Here is a 9,323-nt window from a genome sequence, read left to right on the forward strand (position 1 = left end):
AGTGTCATTGTAGTGGTGGTACTTTCACCCTCCAATCTACTGTCACTTTTGGAAAACTATAAAGGTTAGAGTTAGAAAATAAACCTCTTTTTTCTTCACTTTAAGAGCAGCTGTGTGCGTGCTTGTGTTGTTTCGCGTCCTATAGTGACAGAAATTCTTCCTCCTTACCAACCTGAACCTGCCATAGATCCACTTGAGGCCATTCCTTTTTTCCTGTTGCTGTTTGCCTGGGAGAAGAGACCAAAACCCACCTGGCTACACCCTCCTTTCAGAGAGCTGTAGGGAGCAATGAGGTGCCCCCTGAACCTCCTTTTCTCCAGGCTAAACAACCCCAGCTCCCTCAGCCACTCCTCACAGGACTTCCTTTCTAGACACTTTACAAGCTCTGTTGCCCTTCACACGAAGAGGGATTAACCTGATTTAGTGCAGATGCTCGGATTAGTCAGTCCCTTTTCCATCCATGGAAAAAAATGAGCATTTCCAGAGCACAATTCTTCTCATCCTCAAGGTGACATTTAAAACAGCTCAAATGATTCATGCCTTTAAATTCTTTATTTCTCCTGACTGAAGAAAAGGCCATTTAGAAAAATAACTCAATGTAGATATCTCTGCTGTAGGCACCTGGACTTTAGTAAAATAAATTAACCTTCACAGCCAGGTCTGACATAAAATTGTCCTAATATGTGTATACCTCAAAGGATGCCATAAAAACCACTATAGTCACAATATTGAGTACAATAACAGTGCTTTTCTCTAATTCTTGTAATTCAAAGGAAAAATGAATAGTGGTGGATACACTTCAATAGGCAAGCAAAAGAAAATAATGAAACTTAATATTGCTATTCAAAATGCATTGCCTGCTACATGAAGGGATGCAGCCAATCTTTGATGGAGGGACACAACCTAGATTGCAATAAGTGGCAAAAAGTATTTATTCTTCCCTGATCAAGTTTTGTTTTGCAGAGATCTCAAAGAACACTATAAAGAAAAGAATTGTCATGGTTTCAATCAGATAGAGACAAACAAAAGTGCAGAGAAAGGAAGATATTTAGGGGTTTTATCATTAGGCTAATGATAAAACTGGAATGAAATTTCCTTTAGTCCAATTTTGTCACACTTGACACTTAGAGTGTCTCAATTTGTAAAGGCTTTCACATAAAAAAGGAAAAGAAAACATTGGAGATCAGTAATGTATGTATAACAATTCTGAAGAAAAAGCAGCAACATATTTTGTTTCTCCCTATGCCAATAAACTATTTACTAGGACATTATCAGAAAGGGATTTTATCCAAAATGCATTCTTCTGTTACAGATGAAACAGAGCAGATTCTCAAGGTTACTAAATGTTATTTACTTTTTTTTTTTTGTTGGGGGGAGAAGGGTGTCTTTACAAGGCAGAAAACACTTCAGGAATCTTTATTTAATCTGTAGCATCTCCATTGCTAAATACAATTTAAGACAACAGTTATTCAATGCTATTTACTGGAATATTTGCATGAACAGTTTTCTTATATATTTACAACAAATGACTATACTGGTATATACAGACTCCTGTGCAATTGTCAGACAGATTCTGAAATATACCTTTAAAACCCCCTTCTTCTGAGAAGCAGAAATCAAAATCAGGTAGAGCAAGGAGAGAATAATGTAACTAATTCAGTATTTCAGAGAGAAAACAGCATCTCTGCTGGGAAAAAGCACCCCATCATATCTGTAAATAAGCTTTTAAAAATACATCACTATAACATACAACTCTTTCTTCAAGATATTGAAACTTTGAGGATTTTGTGAAAAGCAATATGAGAGTAGATAAAAACTACAGAGATCAGGTGTGTATAAAAATTGAGAAGTTATGTGGGGTATATGTTAAGGTAGAAAAGAATTCTTCAAACAGTGTTGTGTAAAGTCTTCCAGCACAGACTGCCACTTGAAATACAACATTAGCTACATTAGCAGGGGACTAATGAATTGAGTTATGCCTAGATGATCCTAGCAGGCAACCCATACCCCATGCGGCAAAGAAGGAAAAATGTCTGCAGGTCCCTGCCATGCTAAAGGGAGAGGAAACACTCTCCAGAACACAGATGCAGACATACAGCAATAAAGGCAACAGCAGAAAGAAAATAACAAAACAACAACCCAGTGTTCCGCCACAGAAGAAGTCGTGCCTTGTCCTCTGAACCAAGTGACTGAAGACCTTTGTAATTTTAATCACTGTCTCCCTACAGCTGCAACAGTTCTGAGGCTACAGAAAGCTTCCCAGGCAATCTTGTCACCCCCTTTACTCACAAAAGAAGCAGATAGGCAGATATCTTATGCATTCATAAATTCCAACACCATAAGGTAACACTGGGGCTATTCAGCTAAAAAATATACAAGGAAACTTCAGGAACCAAGAGGAAGCTGGTCATGTTCAGTGTTTTATTCACAACAAAATTGCAGCTACATTTGGTGAGTCACAGAAAACGCACACATTGAGGAAAAAAACCCAGGTATATTCTTTCTGCTAAAGGACAGATGAAAACACGTCATTAGAAATCCTGCAATGAAACCTAACTATGCTGATCCATGTAAATTTCTCCTGACAATATATGCAGTATCTGTACACTTATAAACCTCAGATTTTACTTTGAGGGTGACTGAGCCCTAGCACAGATTGACCATGAAGGTTGTGGAGTCTTCATCCTTGGGGATATTAAAAAACCATCTAACTAGAGACCTGCACAGCCAGCTCTAGGTGGCCATGCTTGGGCAGAGGGGTCGAAATGATGACCTTCAGAGAAGCCTTCCAACCTCAGCCATGCTGTGGTTCTGTAGCTCTGCAACAGATATATTTCATAGCTCAGAAAATGGAGGAAGAAAGGAAGAAAGGAAGAAAGGAAGAAAGGAAGAAAGGAAGAAAGGAAGAAAGGAAGAAAGGAAGAAAGGAGGAAAGGAAGAAAGGAGGAAAGGAATGACACTTTTTTTCCTGATGTTTGTAAATACCTGTGAGGAACTTGAGATCCAACATTTTAATGCAATTATTAAAATTCTGTCACTATGAAATACTTAATGGAAATAAAAGAGTTCCCAATCAAATGTAAAATACTTTATACATGTTATCTTTCATTTATTTAGTTTATTAAAGAAATAATTTAAGTATTCGTTGTTTGTTTTACTATTAATTAAGCTGGTTTCTAAATAAATTTTATATTGGGATAGTATAGAGGTGCAAGTACAATAGTGCAATATCTACAGATAAAATGAGCAAATTAATGCATTATAGAATTTAAGCACATCATTTATATATGTCAAAGTGTAATAGGATGGGATGCATCACCATAAATCATCTCTCTCTTATTTAAAATGTTGGAAAGGTCACCTTCAGACTTAGGACAATACTAGCCATATTGTTTTTATTAAGTGAGTGATCAAACTAACCACTGCAAAAGTGCTATTCAAACGTTGCAAATGCAGACTGTCCATTCCTTTTTATTTTTGTCAAGGATGACTTCCTCTCAGTAAAAAGAAAACGAGAAGTAGAAAGAGAGAGAATCCTAGTTAAATGAGTCCATTAAATAGGGTGCTGATTGCACTGTTTCTGGAGTGGCAGGTTGCTATAAATTGAACACAAGCTACACCTGAAGGTGTGCCTAAAGAATTCCAATGTCTAGAGGGATTGATTTATCAATTGCATGAATATATTGGTTTATGCAAGACTGACATACAAATAGACAAACCAAAGCTCACAAAGATGCTGGGAACAAAGAACTATTTCTGTATTTGTTGTACTATTTCTGTACACCTTGTTGTCATGGTTTGACACTGGCCCAACACGGGACACCCACGAGAGTCCCTCGCTCAATCTCCCCTGCCACAGCTGGGCAAAGGAGAGAAAAAAATGTTAAACAAAGGGTTCAGGAGTTGAGATAAGGATCAGGAGAAAACACTCCAAAGGCAAAACAGGCTCAGCTTAAGGTTGCAAAGTGAATTTATTATTAACAAAATCAGAGGAGGATAATGAGAAGTAAAATGATTCCTTAAAACACCTTTTTGCCCCCAGCCCCTCCCTCCTTCCCACCAGCAGCACAGAGCACAGGGCGTGGGGGTTTTGGTCAGTTCATCCCCAAGATTTTCTTCTGCTGCTCCAGGAGAGAAGTCCTCCCCCTCCTTCTCCACTGACCTTGGTGTCACCATGTTTCCCTCACATGTTCTCACTTCCTCCTCTTCTCTGAATTTTTTTAGCACTCATCTAGTGACAGATAAAACTATTCTCCCTTTAGAATATTTGTACCAGCCTAAACTTGCAGTTTTTTGGAAGAATGTTGCAGGAGTGACACAACAATTTTTTTTTTTCAGTGAGAGTGTAAACATTGCAACATTTTTTACAGCGTTCTGCAGGAAGCTAAGCTTCACCAGATAGGAATTGTTTCTCTAAGTGAGACTCAGCTGTTATTCACTCTCACAATAGCACATATTGGGTATAAACCTGCCCTCCAGGTCCAGAAAAGAAACAAATTCTATTACAGAATATACTTTCCAAAGAGAGAGCTCATTCTGTTTGTGACTCCAGCTTCTGCACCATGTTGGTTTGGGGTCTTTTTCTGAGAACACAATAAATAATTCATTCTCACTTGCCTGGAGCACCTTCCACTTGAGTTTTTCCTTGATATTACAAATCAGAGACATAGTTGACAGTTATCCAAGCCTCAACTGGTCATCTTTGTGATGATCAGTTATAAAAGTTAAACCCTTGTATGTAAGAAAATGAAATCAAGCTACTTCAGGTGGTTCTTTCTATTCACTGATTCACAGATCAAGGTCAAAATATTAGCTTAGGTTTAGATAATTATATGTTTAACCATGTCTAATGGTGTATTTTGCTTTCCATCTTCAATCTAGATTCTGTTCTTTGCACATTTTGCAACCAAATGTTGGAATCAGCACATTGTCCTCAATCTCTTGCTTTTGGGTTTCAACCAAGTGTTTTCTTTAATCTCATCGTCCTTTGTCTTCTGTAATTTCATTTTACCCTGGCTGCCCTCTAGCTCTCAGGATCCATCAGCTTCTCCACTAGCTCCTTTTTACAGTGTTCCTATTGATCTATTGTAAAAATCTGGGATTTTTTCCTTTCTAGGTTACCTTTGATAACCTCAGCTGTGAGCACAAATTCACTCATCATCTTTGTGATAAAACCAGTCTGGTGATTCTGTGAATCTCCTTCCTTCTCTTTCCTTCAGGTCTGTCTCTGTTTTACTGCCTGATGTCAGACCATCAACTTAGAACTTGAAGGACAATTGTAGGGAAAAGCAGATGATCATTGGTTCAACTTCTTTACTAGCATAATTTAGAGGAGCCTCCTCAGGTTCTGCACTTTCACATTGCAGCAATTGGGTTTCAAAAATTTCTACTGTAAGTTTACCAAAGTACTGTCCCACTCCTCTTTAAAAGTATCACATTCAAACTTTGCAAAGCTTGAATCCAGCAATTTTCTTGATATATGAGTTTATCTAAATGCCTGCCCCTGACACATTTGGCAAACAAAATAGAAGAGAAATTATGTTTGCTTGTCACAAACACAGAAAAACAAGTAAAACATAAGAAATTTTTGTTGGAGGAATTTTCTCTTCATAATAAATGTATAATGAACAAACATTCTTATTTTCAGTGGAAAAACAATCAAGGGAACAATTCCACTAATGTAGTCAGCAAAATGAAGAGATCTCTATCTTGATGGCAATTTATCTTACTCATTACCAACTTGAGCTGTTCATGAGTCTATCATTTGAATCAGAAAAAAGTTCCATAAAATTGTTTTATTTTAAACGCTGAAAATAAGTCAGAGCCTCCCCCAGTTTTTGCAGTGTAATATGCAAGCTACATATTTTTCATTATATTTTCATCTGGCACACAATAGTGTAAGTTGTCTTGACAGAAGAAAACTAGGCTCAAATTACTTTGTCAAGCTATTAAAATCTAAGGGAAAGTAATGAGAGTCTAAAATAATATTTGTATTTAGCAGGTGACAATGCTATGTATTTACAATTAAATAAAGAATGCTCAAGAAACAACAACAAAACAATGTTTTCAATGGTGGAAGAAGTGGAAAATGAGAAGAGTTGGTACTCTTTGAAGCAAGTGATGTTCTTCAAGAATCTCCTTGCATCAGGTACTTGCCTTTGGGATATTTTTTAGTAACTTGAATTCAACAAATGTTTCTCATCATGGATAATTTCTGCCATGACTATCAAATAACATTTAGTCCATTCAGTGTACTTGAACCTCTCCTAAATTCATTCTTCAGCCACAGACACTGAAAAACACCACAGAATGGGGCCTGTCAAGTCCAGCTTTTTCCTGGTTTGCCACTTCATTTTCTCTCATAGTTTGCCTGGGGTTTATCCCAGCAATATTACTTTGTTGGAGTCAACACCTTCACAGCCTTCCAAATCTTCACTCACATGCCCCCATAGGAGCTACTTTTCCACCAAAAAAAGGATTTCCCCCAGACTGATATTTATATCACGTCCCTTGCCCATCCTCTTTTCTATAAGAATAAGTTCTTAACCTTTTATTTTTGCTCTGGGTTTTCTCAAGAAGGTTCACAAGAGCAATAATTTGAACTATTTAAATTAGCAAAGTTTTTCCAAGACTTCTCTGGTTTACCAGTGTGTCTAGTTACAGAGAAGGGCTGAAAGGAATTTCCTTTACATTTTGAACAGCGACATCTTGGCAGATGTGACTTTTGGGGAGAAGTCATTCTCACAGTCACAATGTGCAGCTGTTTCAGACAATAACTACTACACCAATCAAATACTTTCCAAAAATATGTTCTCATGGGGCAAAACTGTTTCAGTGAAAGGAAAGCTTCCAGCAGCAAGAGTTTCCAAGGATAAAACTGGGTAACTGCTGCCCAATATCTGCATGGCCCAGCTGCCCTGCTTGTCTGTGGGATTTCTGAAGGGATCTTGCCGGTTTCCCCAGAAACTGGTGGGTGAGAGTGGAGTCAGGAGTGGCCCCAGTTTTTTGGTTTTCATTATGTATGAGGAAAGGCGCATTAAGAAAGAATATAGAATGAAGTGAATCTGTAGCAAGTAGAAAATTCTGGTGAAATTCAAATTGTAATATGTTAAATATATTCTCTCTTTTACGTGAAGTGTTAAAAATGGTTGTCTTATATCCTGTTGCAGTTTCTCAAGCTTTATCTCCCAAATTATAATCTTCAGATACATGAAGACCTGTCATCAAAAGTGGTACTTCCTACCATGATATATTGAATTTAGGAGAATATATTAGATGCATATCCAGTTTTTCTTGGAGAGGTATATATTTATGATTTTCTCTGGAAAAATTAACCTTTTTTCCCATTACATATTTTAAATAGCAATTACTTAATGTGTTTATTATGCAGTGATTTTGAGGAAATGGATGGTCAGTGGAGTTTTGTGGGTTTTTTCTGTGCTTTTTTATCAGAATGGGACACTGAATACACCCCTTTAACTTAATTATCAAATTGTTGTAAAATAAAGAGAATAAAACTGAGAAAGAAAACAGATTGCTGAGGGTCCATACTCTGAAGTTTTGGCAAATTTAGATTTGAGTGGTTATGATTTGGTTACATCTTTGTAGTTAGGATTACAACTGTATTTACAAAGGAAAAGGCAACTGTTCATTCAAATTAGGAGAAGCTCCTGTGCAGATGGTGGGAAGCTGTCCTAAGAGGCTTTATTTCACTAAGAATACCTTGGTAACAATATTATCCATAACACCACATTGGAAAGGCACCAATTATGGTTACTGCTGCCTATAATTACTGACTAAATGCTAAAATTAAGTCCTTTCATGGTCTCTAAAATCAAATAAAAAGATAGACAATTTCCCAGTTCATCCCATTTAGACTCCAAAAATACCAGTATACAGTACTACTGTCTTCAATAATTGTCACTATTAAAAATGTTGTTAGCTATTTATACCAGTGACTCAAAAACCTTCTCAAGATTTTTAAAAATCTGGAACTAAAGTATTCCTGTAGTTCATGTAGAAAATGTGTGTTTGTGTAGACTTCTGAGAATATTTATTACATTTCCAGCTAATTAGTGCTGGCATAGAAAATATTATATTTTGCCATCCAGCTCAGAAAAGAGATGTTTACTAAATACTGCTTCCTACCCAACAGAGAAGTGAGGATGGTAATAAAAGACTGCCCATCTCTGAAGCTTCCTTTGACTTATGTGACAGGGCCCCTAGTCTGATCATGTTTCTGCAATCTGGACCATACACGGACGTGTAAAACTTCTGGGCAGCTCTCATTGACTTCCACAAATAATTAAACAGATTCTGGGGAAAAAGTGGACATTAAGGGAGTTAATAAGAAATAATTTTTTTATCAGTGCATTTTAGAAGGTAAAATTGTAAGCATTTAATCTTATTCTTTTGGATTTTTAAAAGAAAGAAATAAAAACTTGAGAGCTTTGGCTAAAGTTTATTAAAAGGCATAATTTATCAAAGCAAAAAAAACAGCCAAGATGGTAACTCTTTCTACCTTCTTGCTTCTCTTGCAAAATTAGCAGGTGTTAACTCTGTTTTAAAAATGCACAAAATCACACTGCTTTACTGCTTTCTTCTGATTAATGAAAAATATTATTTTTCTTTTTGAAAAATATTAATTTTCTGTATGGATGAGCACTTTTTTTTAAATTAATACCTACTCAAGGAATAAATTAGATGATCCAGAATGGTCTCTTGATCTTTTGGTGATTTGAAGATCCTGTCTGTACAATCCATGAAGAACAGTGTACTCCTAAATTATGTATTCTATACTTCTGTGATTCACTAAATAAATTATCATGTCTTATAGATGACCACTCTGTGACTCTCTACTAATGTCCCTCCTCACAGAAATATCAGTCACAATTTTTATACCAACCCTGATGTAACTCCATGGTTTATCGAGACAAGATATACATAGCAAGAAATGCATCTCCCCTAATCCAAAAATATCTGCCGTGCTTTGATGGGTGTCTGTTGAAGGGGTTTCTTGCTAAAGTGAAGTTTTTATGCATAAAGTTACTAGGTGGGAGTGCAAACTGAGGACATCTCAACATATCTCAAGATCAGATAAGGTAGATCAGATGGAGTCTAGAGCCCAAAGGAATAAAAGACTAGTGTGAGTCCATGAATTCTCATCAGAAATAGTTTTACTAATGAATTATCAACCGAATTGAGAAAAACAGATGTTATCTTTAGAACCTGAGGACACGGGAAATTGATTGTGCTCATAGAACATACAGAGCGAGTACCTACTCTAAATGAGTTTCTTCTTCACTTACCTCCATATTAGAGTT

This window comes from Ammospiza nelsoni, chromosome 3, assembly GCF_027579445.1.
Source record: "Ammospiza nelsoni isolate bAmmNel1 chromosome 3, bAmmNel1.pri, whole genome shotgun sequence".
Lineage (NCBI taxonomy): Eukaryota > Metazoa > Chordata > Aves > Passeriformes > Passerellidae > Ammospiza > Ammospiza nelsoni.